Here is a 16,267-nt window from a genome sequence, read left to right on the forward strand (position 1 = left end):
GCATTGCTATTGGACATGCAATAGTTCAGCCAGATGAGCATTACTGGATAAGAAATTTTTCTTTCCTTTCATTATGAAGATGTATGTCTTTATCGTTACTTTGATTGTTATTACTATTCAGAATTGAAAAAGCTAGTTCCAGTACTTGTTTTTGAAGAAAGAGGATTGGATGCTCAGCTGTAGATGAGCATGTCTACACAAAGTGTAGTAACTACACCTTGTACCTGAATGGGCAATCTGTCTTATTGTACTTAGAAACAAATCCATTTTCTGCTAATACTTTTTGTGATGATAGCATGAATCTGTGAAGCTGCAAGCAAGAGATTGGTGTGGGCATGTGTGTGCATGCAAGGGTGCATTTTGAGGATATTGTATCCTTACACCACTGAAGCTATGTATTTGTTCATTGTTGGATAATCTGCCAGCTCTAAAAACCTTTTTATGCAGTATCTTTTTTCATGAAAGAACTGTGAGATTTTGCTCTGAAAGTGATCCTCCATACAATTAAAGAGGTATAAAATCAAATTATATGGAAGCTAATCTGAAGAGACAATAAGGATAGGTAGTGTGAATAAATAGTTTTACCAGTGGAGTTCCAAAAATTGAGTGGAGCTACTTTGGTTTACACAGCGAGGGCCTCACTCTGCACTGCAGAAAAGGAGCGGGTCTATGGAGTTCTGAAATACTCAGAGGAAGTTGAAGGGGCAGTGACATCCCAGTTCTTGATTTTGTACCCTGGTTTAAATATGTAAAAGAAAGATAACTGTTATCTTGTAAATCCAGATGATTTTTCTGTAAAGGTTCTTATTTGATAGTGTTGCCTGAATGCAATGATCCTTTGTTTTACTACTCTGCGTGTTGCTACTTGTGTTTAAAGTTCACCCTACTTTGTACCCTTGCTGGTTTAGAGCCAAAATTGCAATGTTGGCTGACTCACCGTGTTCCCCCTATGCAGTCTGGTGCCCGGCTGCTCCGACCTTCCCAGGCTTCTGCTTGAAGGCAAAGATGAGTTCAGAAGCATCTGACTTCCATGCCCTAAAAAAGCATTTTTCACAAAGATAGCCCAAGATTTCTTTCCTTAATTAGAATGCAACAAAGTATATCTTTATTCTTTACAGCAAACAGTGTCAAGTCAGGAGATGGCTGACTTGATTCCAATTACTGCTGTTATAACCCATGAAACTATAGTAATACATGTGGGGGAATAATTGCTCCTTTTTCTCCTCTCTTTTTTTTTAATCTCTGTTTTTGTATCTTAGCCTTCAAGACAATATAACAGCTGGTGACAAAGTAGTGAAAAGTAAAGAGCACCTGGTAAATAGTCAGAATGATTTTCACACCATCTACATTACCATTTTTCTTGCATTCACTCCAAAATGTTGGGTAGGAAAATGAGGTTAGTTGTGCAAGAGAAGTCTTACACTTTTATCAGGTGTATCAAATGTCAAGTGTCTTCCTTTGTAGTTTGGTGGTTTGGGTGATCCTGCATCATTGTAATGAAGGAAATTTCTCTTTGATGAAAGGAAAAGCAAAGTCTGTAGAGGACAGACAGAGAGTTTCCATACACATCTTTGCTGAAGTTCACCCTCTCCTCCAGTGTAAGAAACATCTTGAACAGCAATGTAACAGATCAAGAATTTTAAATTACATTGTATTTTCTTTAAATATAACAAGTATAACATGAAAAAAAAAGTGACATATAGTGCAGTTATGTTAATAATAATGAAAATGAGAAATTCCTTACTATGTCAGAGTTAACAAACAGAAAGCAGAATCAGACTGAAGAACTGGAATTTTTGTAGCCTTTTTTTGGCTTTGGCATTTTTAAAGGTGGGATAACTCAGATTGGAAGGGACCTGAGGAGGTCCAGTCCAGCTTCTTTCTCAAAGCAGAATCAGATATAACGTCAGATAGTACCTTCAGTTTCATTTGTCAATTTACCTGAAGAGGAAAACAACCAAAATTTAAATGTTTTCTTGGTTTTCCACTTTCACCTTATTTTATTCCTTTTCTTCTACTAATTCTACCATTAAAACCAGAAATGCATATTCTTATATTATATTCACACCTAAACAATTCCTTTAACTTTGGAATAATGAAAAACCTTTGTTAAGATAGCTCAAATTAGTCTGCAGAGCAGCATGACAGAAGTTAACATGACTATTCTGACTTCTATTTGTAAGCACAGATAGCAACACAATTGCCAATTAAAATAGAACATATTCAAATTGGAATCATTTTATGGTTGATTAAGCTGCACGATATAACAAGCCATGTGTTGTTATGGATATTACCCTAGAGTTTACAGAGTTCCTCTGATAGTCCAAAGAGTGCCTGTGGGGACAAGAACTCATGCACTGGAAGTATCTTCTTTATCATTTTAAAGTAGAATGTCTTCAGGGAAGCTGGTGTTAAAGAAAATATTTTCATAAGGTTTATCTATTTAAAAAGAAGCATAAAAAGCATTTTTCAAGCAGTGGATTTGATTCATTCCTGTATGCACAGATGATATATCTGTGGCAGTGGGAGGGTGCAGTAACCTTTGTGATGTCTTTCATACAGATTACAGTAGTGGATTTTACCTCATGGATCTAAACAAGACACCCTATAGTGCTTCCCCAAGGCCCTGGCCACAAATCTTCCCTGTCCATCTTCACCTCCACAAAGGAATTAGAAGATCTGGTGGTTGTGCTGCTGTAACTCTTCTCCAGTTTTATTTTCTGCTAGTATGGGCATGAAATCTGACTTCTACTGCTGGCACTGCAATAGAAATCTGATGCTACAAAGCAGGTGTCTTCATTTAGGTTTCCTTCAGTTGGTGTGGGCAAAAGTAAAGCAGGGCATGATTTCAAACAGTTATCTTGGAGGTATCCTTTTAAGTTACTTTTGCATGGAAAGTTTCAACATAACTTCAAAAGGGCTAAGAAACAGCGAATCAGCTGTTTTGCTTCTCAACATGCTGAGTGAGCTCCACTTTAAAAACTAGTACCAAATTTCAATTTTTGAGCTGAAGTTTTATTTTACTCTGTTTCCAAAATTTCACCATGCTGTTGCTACAGCTGTCCTTCCTCTGACAGGCTGCAACCAGTGAATGTGTCATTTCCTCTGTCCATAAAATCAACAGCCAGGGGAAACCCTTGCCAGAGGGGAAGAGCTTTGCTAAAGCTTAGTAAAAACTGTTGATGTTTTTCTGACTAAACAGAAATGCTTAGGATGTTCTCACTAAGCAGTATTATTTTGCAACTTCATTGACTGGTATGCCTTAGAATCACTGCCTTCAGAATAATCTCTATATAGTGTATTACCATACGTGACATGATATATAACAGCATGCTTATACTACTCATCAGCGTAAGCAGTTTCCCCCCTTGAACATTAGCTGCAGCTGACTCTTACACTTTTTTACTGACATTACCCATCAGGAACTTCTAATTCAACCCCACCAACCCAAGCAGGATTTCAGAAGCCTTTTTACCTTCTGCAGAAGATCCGAAGAAGGAAGGTAAATTTTGGGGAGAAGGTGCTTCTCCCTTCCAAACCAATAGCTCAGGTTTTTCAAAATAATAGCAACAGTACCATGGTATTTTTAGTCTTTGTGCAGCTCATGGGCCTTTTCAGAGCCATAAAGGTACCCATTTTGCAGCACAGAAGCTGAAGAATATGTCTCTGTCACAGCTGACAGGCTCCAGGACACATGGCATAAGCACATCACGCTTCTGTGACTTTTCTTTCAAGTATATATACGGGTTACGAGAACTTGTTTAAACTGCCTGGTGGTATATCAGTATGCCAGGCCCTGGGTATGCCAGGGCACATGCATCCAGAATGCATCTTCTGGCCATGGTTAGTCAACATTTGCAAGTTTGATGGAAAACTTTGATCTTCAGATTGACCCTCAAGAAACTATCTCAACATATCTGGCATGTTTGGTGCTGAAATGAGTTGACACTGCTTTTGCCTAAAAAGCTGAATTTCAATTCCTAGCTCCTAGCTCTAGTCTCACAAGAACAAACTCTGTAACTCTGACAATAGTCCCTTCTTATGTTGTTTTGCCAAAAAAGACTTTTGAATACTCCACATTTCTTGTATTTTGTGCATTCTTTGTCTCCATTCTGGAAGTAAAACTAACTGTGAGGTACAAGCCCAAAGCAGAGTGCTGAAATAAAATAAACTGAAAATCTAAGAAATAATTTTTGTTTACTTTGTGCGTTTTTAGACACATTCATCACCTAATTTAGTTACTCTCTGGCTCACTTCTTTCATTAAGGTATTCACACTTGAAAGTGATTTGTGATGAGAACGTCTGGATGAATAACTTTTAACTAATGGACAAATAAAAATTCATTTTCAGTCATATTTAAATGGGTAAAGAAATAATTTCAAATCATAGTTTTCCCAGATTAAAAGAGACAAAGATGACAAATAGATATTGAAAGCATTCAGTCTGAGTAAATCTCTGCATTCAGGACAAAGCTTTGAAGCACAGGAAAAAATTCAGGCTGTCAGTTACTTTCCAGTAGGCTGTGGAAAACAATACTCAGAATACAGATGCAACCCTCCCAGCCCAGCATATATGGATGGATAGAAATGGATTAACATTTGCACTAATTGGAGGCATTCATGTCTCAGAAATGCTTGCATAAAATGGGCATTATCCATAGCGAGCTATGTTGGAGCTATAACAATTTGCACAGGCTGATGGTAGTTTCATGAGTCTCTGAATCTTTCTGTAAGACTTCTGAGATGCAAGACATGTTTGGAAAAAAATTGAAGAGGATCCTCTTACTAATTCAAACATCAGAGCTCTTACAGGAGAAAATCCAGTCACCTCTTGCTCAGATTCTGTCAGAAAAAGCAAAGATGCAGAGTGTTAGATGTGTCTTGAGTTTTCCTATCTTTAGGGACAATGGAAGAGGTCAGAGTAAGAATATATCTTTGTTATTATACAAAGAACAGTTCAGACTAGGGAGACAGAAGAGATTCTGGATGCCTGGAGTCCATTAGAGTTATGGAATTCTGGGGGGGTGTGGTGCAGCCACAGTAGCTGGAACAGTTGGCTGACTTGGCTGAGCAGGGATTGACCTGAGCAATCTAAATATTACCAGAAACTAGTCTTCCCTTTGAGAACATGGGTGCGCATGGACACACACACACAAACACACATGCAGTCTGGTCTTCTGGTGGCACAGAGGTGTAATGGAACAAATCAGCTTTTGGGTTATCCAGCTCCTGAAATCTACCATAAACCCAATGAACTTTCTAATATGAACTCAGTAAGCTCAAACAAGAAGAGAGGGAACTCACAGCTGAAACAGCTGGGGAACAAAGAGCATTCAGGAAGATCGCAGTTTAGTCCCCAAATGCCTACTTTCTTACTAATAGTCCACCAACTCTGAATGATGTATTTCTATTCAAATGCAGCACAAGGCAATTTCCTTGCATTAGGAAGCACAGACAGATACTTCTAGAGCATTACAGATGGATGTCCCTTCTGGCTTTCAGCCTTCAGCTGTGGAGTCAATGGAACTGCTTTGTTCTTGTGATTCCCTCAGTTTACAGGGAAAGGACGACATCACCATTCTGTTTTAAAGTTAAAACTGTGAGAGGTTTTGTATCTGAAAAGCCATTCTGCAGGAGCTATACTTGAAAGATGACACTGTACAAAAGGGGGAAATAAAATGTAAGATAACTTCATATATCTATGCTTTTGTTCATTTTAAAAGTAAATGTTTCCTGGAAAAATGTAAGCATTTGACTTGAGAAACATTGTAGAAAAACAGTTAAAGAAATTATTAAAGAAACTGGAAACACTGACTCAAACTGACCTTTTAGGACTCTACTTTCTTCTTTAGGCAATATTTTGACGGCAGCAGGGCTAAAACCATGAAGACTGCTTACTATGGCCGTGGTGTATTTGCTCAAATTGAAAAATCTGTCATAGTTCCTTTAGGTGTTTCAGAATTTCTTAAAAGCTCGTTAGTTCTATTTCCTATTAAAGAAAAAAAAAACAACCCACAAAACCACGTGTGAAAACATTACAAAATAATTATTAATTCTAGTAGGTCTAACAGGAACAAGTAGTGTCCACAGGCTCTTTTTTCCTCATAAACACTATCAGTAAGTAGGTTTTTGTAGGGAATTAGACTCTCTAAATGGGTGTTAGGTAGTAGATTAGAAATCTGGAATAGAAATGTCTAGAAACTTTCACAATTATTTCATTAACAACTGGAGAAAAAACCCTGCAGTTACGATGGCTCATTGAGCCAGATTTGACCTGAATCTCTGCAGAGTTATATGCAAGTTATAAAGAAGTCCAGCTTCAGTTAAAACTCCTGGCTTTCCAGGTAGACCTCCACATTCACATGGAAGATGGAGCTCAGTGAGTTATATACTTCCTCAAGATAGACTGATCTCATTTGAGCCTTCATTTAGTGTTAAGGCATGCCAAGTCTGTGGAGTCTGATAGGTCCTGCGTGTTATCAGAGGTTATCAAAGAGGTTTTCTGAATGCCAGAGAGGGATAGGTTTGCACCAGTTAATTGAAGGTCAGTCAAGCACTACGTGCATTCTGACATACAAACTTGCAGAATTACTTAAAGTAAAAGAAAACAAAAGGTTCTACCTGCAAAATATTGTTGCTAAAATATAGCAAGAGATAGCTAATGCCTCATCCCAAAGACCAGGATTTCTACATGTTTGAAGAAAGCCACATTTCTGAACATTTTCCTGCAAACGCCTCGCTGGTGGGACTCCACTGGCCAGTTCAGACAATCACTTCAGATTATTTCTCAGGTTCTGATGCAGAAATATATCAGGGACAGATGTTCCACCAAATCCCTGAATACATCTATTGCTCCAGGAGTCGATTCCCCATGCCATAGTACTTCCGAAGGTAATAGCATAGGTAATGAATGACAAACCAGGCACTTGGCTTTTCATATGTCCCCACTGGCTATTCACTGCTTGGTTCCCTTCTGTCCTCAGGCTCCTGGGTATCTTACATGAACGATCCAACTGCTGTCACTTAAAGGGCAAAGAGATAAACCATATGTGAAAAAGAATAAAATAACGTGCCTTTGTCCCTTTCAAACAAAGGAAATCAACCTATAACAAACCAAAAAGAAGTGGCTTTGTGAATGAGAGGCCTGATTCTCATTTACATTGCCTTACACCTTCCCAACAGCAAAATAAACCTTGAAAAGGATGCTAAAATATTTCCCTTTTTTAAGCATGCTTTCACTAAAATGCTATCTTCCTAAATGCTTGCAAAGGGTCTTTAATCAGTCAATTTAACACACGTTAAGAATTTCTTTCCTAATTAGAAAAACCCCAACATTTGTAAAGCAATTACTAAATAATGTTAATAGTAAAATGTTAAGTGATACAAGAAGAGTGTGAACTTACCAGTAAGTATCAGAACGGTCGTGACACAGCCTGACCTGTAAATGCACTTATATTCTTGAAAGCCAGATTTCACCCCTGACATTGTAGCCGTACCACATTTTAAAGGTACAAAAAAACCCCCCAGATCAGCTTCAAAGTAATTCTAGGTTGTCCCAGATGGGAAATAAGAAATCAGAGGATAAGAACAGTGAAACAAATTCATGCCATTACCATCGTTTTTATTATCACCTGGTTTTGCATTTTCAAAGCAGACTTTCACATGCATAGCTAGACTACACTGTGGCATCCCATATTGATCTCACCCACTAAAGCTTTCAGGCAGCCTGGAATCTTGTCTAACCTTCTGCAAATATATGCATTTAAAGGTCACACACATGATGTGAGATTTGCTTGCCAAACGCATTCTGTGTGCTCATTCTACAATGTAACCTGACAGTTAACTTTAGCCTGCTTGATGCTGGTTTACGCTGGGTAAGGCAATGCAGCCTGAAGATTTAATGATAAACACAGAATTTTCCAAGCTGTTATAACCATGCAATCTACAGCATTCCTCAGATAACCACAATGATGTGGTGGGCCAGCTGAAGGAAGATAAAACAGCTAGTACGTTTAGCACGTTTAATAGTTTGCTGCTGTTGTTTTAAAATTGGAAATGTCTTTGTTGCCTCCAAAATAGTCTGCTGTTGGAAGCTACTAAAAATGTTACTTTTTCATATAGATCCTGCATCTCTTAGGCCATATACGTAAGCCATCACAGTTCCTACCATTTGATGCTTTTACAGTGATCTAGTATACACGTTAGTTGTGGAGGTGCACGGGTTTTGTTCAGATATCCTTTGAAAAGCAGAGATTCAACAAGATTAACTGCAAGAGCCATTGAGGATCTAACTACTTGCAAATTTCTGTCACTAAAATGTGTAAACAACAGGAATAATGGCAGAAAAAATGAAATTAAACAGCCTCATGCAAAATACTGCCAACTGGACTGCTTTTTCCTGCAGGCAGCACAAAGACAAAAGCAGAGCTGCTCTACCTTGTGGCAGTTAGCAACTGATCCTTCTACGTGCTCTATAAAAAAAATTCCACCCTTAAAAAGTATTAGATAATTTTAAGCTGTTTTATCCCTCGATATTATATAAGAGCAATTTTAATTAATTCTTAAGAGTTAAAAAAAGAAGAAAGAAAGAAATGAAGATTTGTGTTTCTTAGGAATGCTAAGCTGTACAAAAGCTCTGGGCTTTGTTTTTGGCCTGTCATTCTAAAGGAGGTGAGGACGGATTATAATTGCACTGTGGGGCCTGAACAGAGGACCCCTGTAGGTAGAGCAGGCCTTTCAATCTTCTGATCAACGGAGCTGAAACAAAAATGCAGGAGGGCTGTGTTCCCACGTTCTTTGACAGTTTCCTGCTGCAGATAGCGTCCTTTTAAACCTCCCTTATGCTTTCATTATGCTGGTGAAATAATGAATAATTTGCCTCCTCCACTCTTTGATATGCATGGTCAGATATTATTGGGTAAGAAGCAAGAGGGACCTTCCTATAACCTTAATCCAGTTCACACTAATAAAATGATTTAGCTGAGCATTCTTGGGAAGCAATTATTTTTCTTGAAGACAATGACTATCAAAAAGTCCCTAATGGGCAGAGGCAGATCAGGTCACCTCAGCTTTCCATTTTCTTCAACACAGGCAATGTTTGGACCCTTAAAGTATGAGCTCCCTTCTGCAGTTTTGTCACAAATATTCAATCATTACTGTTGCTGAGTGTAGGGTTAAAAATGAATTAGGCTTAATTTTGATTTATTTGAGTGTGCAGTTATAGACTGTGAGAGGTTAACTGTACTCTGAGTTCTGTGAGAGAAAATCTTCAAAGGGAGAAATATGCTGGAGAAATATGAAAAGGTACTTCTGTTTCTTAATAGTAGTGGTGAGCAAACATACTTCAGTTCTCATTCTACTTTTTGTCATTAAATTATGCAGCTGGCATTCTTAAATAAAAGAACTCTAGGATTATTTTTTTCCTAAATTAATACAGTATTAATGAAACACAGATTTATTAATTTAAAACACTACACTTTTTTGGCAAGATTAATGCTAGTTTAAGCAGATTAGTATTCTCTTCTTTTATATCTTAAAAATCATCAACAATTACAAAATACATTGGCTGTCAAGCAATAATACTCCTATTGTATAATCTGGACTGATCCAAGAGGCTTTGCAAACATCAATTGAATTGTCCTCACACTCCTCTTGACACAAAGATCATGTGTATGTCCTTATTACTTGTGAGTTATTATCATTGCTGCTATCATTGCTACTTAATATTATTGTTAATATTATTAACAAAACCATCAGGGTGATTGCATCTTTTAAAGACAGGTAGATACGTGTTGAGTTTTCTAAAGACATGTAGAGGTCTTTTGTTCACACCTTCTATTATTGTAATGATATAATTAAAATGAGTAGAAGATACGGGTCAGGGATGCATTTGCATATCTAAAGTGTAGCTTGATCCTGAAAAAAGCTAACATGCTCATTTTAGGTGTAATCCAACCTTATATTTTTTGATGACAAAACAGAACTTCTAAATAAACAATTTCAGTGAAGCCCATAATACAACGCCATACAATTATGGCCCTATAGTGTTAGTTACATGCAAAAAGAATGGTATTAAACAGAAGCACTGTAATAAAATTAAGGCAACTTCTCAAGGCTATATAACCATAGTTCATGCTGAAAGAATTATTAACAAAGTTTTCCTGTGGTTGTCCTTGGCAATGATATTAATGATCTCATTGAATATTTTTCATAACAAATTTGGCACAAAATGCAGGAGTTGTGTTAGTTCAACTTGTTGACTCAAAAATGGATGAATTGTAAATTCAGATTCAGTTCGCTGAATTTTAGACATCCAGTTGAGACTCAGAGATAAGGAACAATCATCCACCTTTCATCTGAGTCAGTCCTACCATTGTTTATTTAAGGATAATATTATGACTGTGCTCCTAATTTACATGTCTGCAAACCTGATTTCAGCTGTGATGAATATGACCTTAAAGACTGATAAAGATTGTACTGTGAGTTGAAAGCAAATGATAGTTATGAATCATCCTAGTAAAGGTTTTTTTCAGTACAGAATTGGAATTATGTCAGTTTAAAAATTGGTAGTAAAATATCACCTGGAATATTCCATGTAGCTCTGCCTATCCAAAGTCAAAAAGACCAAATAGAATTAGAGTAAGTGCAGAGAATATCTTATTTTCTTCTGAGAGAAGACTGAAACACAAAAGCCAAGGTAATTTCAATTATTCTGTAACTACACTAGGGAGAGGAAATATTAAGTGTAGTCTGATGAGAACCAAAACTTGCAACTTGGCTGAAACTTGACTATTACTATCCATGGATAGTATAGGGATAACATTAACTTGTTCTCTTCCTTATCTCTAAGGTGTTCTCTCTCTCTAGTTAAGTATACACCATGAAATGGAAAGAAAGAAGAGATCCTTGAAGTTTGGAACCAGTAAGTCCATATGGTGCAGTGCACCACTGAGAGAGTTTATCAACATCTCTTAGATGTGATGTGGGGAGAGAGGGAGAGAGGGAGAAAAGGAGAGAGGAAGAGAGGGAGAGAGGAGAGGGAGAGAGGGACGGGGGGGGAGGGGAGAGAGATAGAGAGATATTTTACATGGTAAAATTAAGTAGATCATGATATTTAAATGACCAGATAAAAATACTCAAAACATATCAGGTTTCTAATTATAGATTTCTGTGGAAAACTTTCACAATCAGCTATGTCATAACTGGAAAAGATAGTAATTGGTCAGTGAATATGGTACAAGAATAAATAAGTTCCCATATCAGAAATTTCTACCTTTTTTTATCTAGCTTTGAGTGGACTATTTGCAGAGATCAGCAGCAACACAGACTGCATAAATTCAGGAATCCACCAAACCACGCCTTCTGCTTTGGAGAAGTGACCAGGAGAGCAGTACATGCTTGGTATTAGGAACTCATTAACCAACATTTTCATCCTCATTGGTTCAAGGCTAGAAAGTGATTCCTGCTCGCTTTCTTCCCAGCAATGAACAGTGGAGTCACAGTCATGAGAACTCTCTAGTCTGTTGTGATCACTTAAATTAGCAACTTCCAGGAGCCTAACGGTGCATTAATATGACTTTTAGTCAAAGGAAAATTTAAAGCCTCAAAATCAAGATGATTCATCTCTTGAAAAAATAAACATAAATTTCAGACAGTCACTTGGAGTCACTAAATCTATAAACCAGGAAAAGGTCACTGCTCATCTTTTACTTTAATATGAACTGAGAAACCAATTAACTGCATTTTTCTCAGGAAAAAATATCATTGTTAAGAATCCCAAAGAGAGGTGATGAACATTAGAATACTCCATCTCTTTACACTTGCATTGGATAAGTTAGTTTTTTTCTGAGGGATTTTAAGAAAATAAGTTTCCTTGAAAAATGTGTGACATCTGATCCTGCTTTTATATTGGAAGGATTTTTTTAAGATCAGTCCATAAAGCACCTCCCACAATGTTATATCTCTGGACAGACAAAGTCATATCGATGCCAGACACCTTTAAAAATCTGTAAAAGTGTGCTGTATTGTCTGATCTCATTTCCATCAAAGCACATCAACTTCAGTAGTACAGTATTTTGAATATCTATACCATCCATTTACTTTGATCAGAATCAGATTAAGTTTTATCTGAGCTAAAAGGTAAGGAAAAGCTACATTCAATATATAAGAAAAAAGATATAATAAATATTCTGATTCAGGTAGCTCTTCTTTCAGCTACTACCGAAATGTTCAAGAATACTAGAAATAAAGAGAGAAATTGAATAAAGCACTCATGTTTTCTTCCATTTTTCTCTAGGTATCCATTCCAAAATTATTAATGATGAGCTTATCTTTCCCTAGCTCCAAAAGTTAAAGTCTTTCTTAACTGTTTCCCATATGAGCAACTATTTTAATCCTAACTTTCTTCCTACAATTCTTTCTAATATTACTGAGGACCAGAAACTTGTACTCCCAGAGTAAGAACAGATTTCTTCCCTGCAGACTGGCAGCCTCCATTGTCAGATATGAGATGTATTTTCCCTAATTTGTCCTATGAGGAGCAGCTAAGGACTCTGGGTTTGTCTAGTTTGGAGAAAAGGAGGCTGAGGTGTGACCTCATTGCTCTCCACAGCTTCCTGAGGAGGGGAAGTGGAGAGGGAGGTGCTGATCTCTTCTTCTTGGTATCCAGTGACAGGATGCATAGGAATGGTTCAAAGCTGTGCTAGGGGAGGTTTAGACTGGACATTAGGAAGCATTTCTTTACCAAGAGGGTGGTCAAACACTGGAACAGGCTTCCTAGAGAGGTGGTTGATGCCCCAAGCCCGTCAGTGTTTAAGAGGCATCTGGACAATGCCCTTAATAACATGCTTTAACTTGTGGTCAGCCCTGAATTGGTCAGGCAGTTGGACTAGATGATCGTTGTGGGTCCCTTCCAACTGAAATATTCTATTCTATTCTATTCTATTCTGTTCTGTTCTGTTCTGTTCTGTTCTGGTCTGTTCTAATGGCTTGGAAGAAGTACTCTATGCAGGTAGGATATTGAGACTGCTCTTTTTGACACAGGATTCAAAAGTGTCTTCCAAGTGAGCACAGACAAGGTAGGAGTTATGATCCTTCACTGCCTACCTCTAGCACCAGGAGCCTGATATTTACTGCTGGCCTTGGGCTGGCAGCAGAACGGCTCTGGGGGAGCTTGCCCTGGCCATGTCCACATATAGAGAAGGGGGTTGAGGCTTAGCTCCTCTCCTATGTTCCTTCCTGTGCTTGATGAGGACATCAGTTACACTAGAACTTTCTTTTCATTCTCTGCAGCCAGACCAGCCTGCATAAGGCTGTAAGTGAAAGTCATTACTCTTCATATCCCCTCGCATGGACATGTAAATCAAAGCGTTCTTTAAAGTACGAGTGGAAGAGTTTGGGTGGTTAAATTTGTCGGGATGACCACTCTGAGTCTGAGATATATACGTCTTTTGTAAGCAGAATGTTGCAAACAATAGTCTTCTAACTGCATTTATGTTATTTATTATCCAGCTGAATTTTAACATTCTTTTGCTGCTCAAACATATGTAAAAACAGCTCTTGCCACAGTGCAAACTAATTTATGTCTGAAACATTTTTCTGGAACATTTTATAGATGAATAAAATATTTTAGGGAGGAATAGAAAAGTTGAATTCCTTGAGAGATGATCAACTGCAAATGTCTATATAACATGAACATAGTCTATTTCTTGGCTTAAAATACAATTCAACTAAGAAAAGATGTTATTATTTAGGAACAGTGACTCCAGACAAGATTTGTTAAAAGAGTACTGTGATGCTGTTAGAAAACGAAGATCATCTTCGGTCTGTAGCAGAAGGAGAGCTGTTATATGTAATTACAGCAGAAAAATAGTAAATAAATAAGGCCTATTACTCTTTCATACAGTGGTGCAAAATCTTGACAAGTACTCAATTCAGTCAAATTCACATTAGGAACAAGGTGCCTAGGGAGAAAAAAAAAAAGAAAAAGAAAAAGCATAAAAGAATTAGATGATTTAGACAGAATCAAGTACCTCAGATATAGTAAGGCTGTTATCTACCCTCACTGAATATTTATCATGTCGCTATTCACTTGACATTGATTTAAAAAAAAAAAAAGGGTGAAAACCAGCACAAAACATTTGGAAAGAAAATATAGTATGTGCACACTCTATAATGTTATAAATATTAAGTAATACCCTTTGCTTTACATTTGTGAGTAAGGTTACATCATTTAGTATTGCAAAGGAAAAGCGTCTTTGTGTTAGGCACTGGTGATGTGTGAGTGCTAAGGATGAAATTCCTCTTAGGTGACCCAAAGATGCCACAGAATAACTGTGTCTATAAAATCATTGTATGCTTTGCATTTATGTCTACGGAGAACTCCTACGTTTCCTTTGTGTTGCTGGCGGGTTGAATGCATCATGTCAGTGGACATGTAAGACCACCCACCCACTGGCCCCTGCCATCTCTGTGAATAACCTCATCTTTGGAGAATTCCACCTGTAAAACTCATGGTCTGGGTCAGGGACTTCAACTATCTGCCAAACAATTATTATTGCATGAGCTTTACAGAAACACAATATGTTAAGACAGCTGCCTCCAGAGGCCAGACCTTACCTGATGATAATGCAAATGTTTCATGGTGTTTGTTGCCACTCCTTGGGGTGAATAAGCCGCATGAACATTGTATAAATACACAAGTTACTCAAAGAAAATTTCTAAGTCCTCATCATCGATGTGTGCTCCAGATAGATGCTGACTGGTGGGACAGGGAAGTTGGTAGCCTTTCAGCCAAGGAGAAAAAGAGCAAAGAAGGACCAAATTCCATTTAAAAGAGACTACTGGGTAAATTTATGGAAGGAGGACACAGGTGCTTCATAGCACTGACTTCGAAGTCTGAAAAAGATACATGTGAAATATAAAACTTCATGGTTTATACATCTTTTCTGAACACACATGCACGTATCCATGTACACAAACATGCAGGACCTTACAAGAGCTGTTTTGGGCCCTGAAGTAAACTAAATATTCCCCCCGCTCTCACTGCTATCTCTCCTCAACGCTCCTCCCTGCCCACACCTCCCCCAGCTTCTCTGCGCTCAGCACCCCTTCTCCATGCTCTTTAAATTTGCCAAAAAGCACCAGAGGAAGGTTTTAATTTGTTTATACGTTTCTATGTGTATCTACCTAATCTTTTTCCATATTCACATGCCTCAACTTCCTCCACAGCCATGTGTTACTGTCTCTGTTTCCTAAAGCTCCTTGGACTCACCCGTGCATCTGCTCTCACCCATTTTTTTCCAGAGATGACAGCAGAATATAATCAATAGTTTCCCACTCGCTCACCGTGTTGCAAACTGAGAAAGGACAACCAGAGCATGATTAGTTTTCTCAGCACACCTGGGCAGTCGGTTGGAGTCACAGCATCTCCTGCACTCCCCTTGCCCTGCAGGTCACCTGCTAGTCACCGGCCTTTCACAGTGGGGTGTAAGTCACTCTCAAACCAGGATTGCAGCACTTTATTTTGTTCAGTCTGAATACCTAAGCTGCTTTATTATAGAGAACTATATTTTCAGCCTTCTGCGTATATTACTCTTATTTGGCAGATAGTAGTGGACTGTTTAAGAGAGTAAAATCTTTTGTAAATAAGAAGATCCAGATTTTAAGTTCTCATTTTGCTCAAATCAGAAGCAAACTTCCTCTGATTTCAGGCAAGCCAGATAGGCAGCTGGGCTAAACGAGAGGATTACCATCGATAACAGGAATGTTATTTTAATTTAGCGAAGTGAGGATCTGGGCCCAAGGTCATTTATTAATTGAATATGGAAGACACTGGAGTAGTTTAAAGGCTCTAATGACAACATGATTATCTGCAGGGGAAACATTTGTGAATGTTTTCTTTTTCACCCTCTTTCAAGCCTGTGTGGGGGAGTGGATAAGTTGCATTGGAAAGTATTCCCAATGACAGATACAGAGGAGCAAGGAGATGAAGCAATTACAGTAGATGGGAGCCTGATGGGTGGGAATGGGGGAGGGGATATTCACTCTGGGTCTACAGTTACTGTAAGAGTTTAGGACAGTTTTCACATATTTATCCAAGATGGCCTTTGAAGTGTCTTGTGGGTAACAGTTGGAGGTCTGCTGTCACTGAGAGTGTCAAGGGACCCTGAAGATTTACAGCACAGCTTTCCCAGCAGAGGGTAATTGCTGCTACAGGAGAGAGGCTAAAACAGCTCTCTAAACTTAGACCCAACTTTAGCTTTTGCAC

This window comes from Gymnogyps californianus, chromosome 3 (genome assembly GCF_018139145.2).
Source record: "Gymnogyps californianus isolate 813 chromosome 3, ASM1813914v2, whole genome shotgun sequence".
Classification (NCBI taxonomy): Eukaryota; Metazoa; Chordata; class Aves; order Accipitriformes; family Cathartidae; genus Gymnogyps; species Gymnogyps californianus.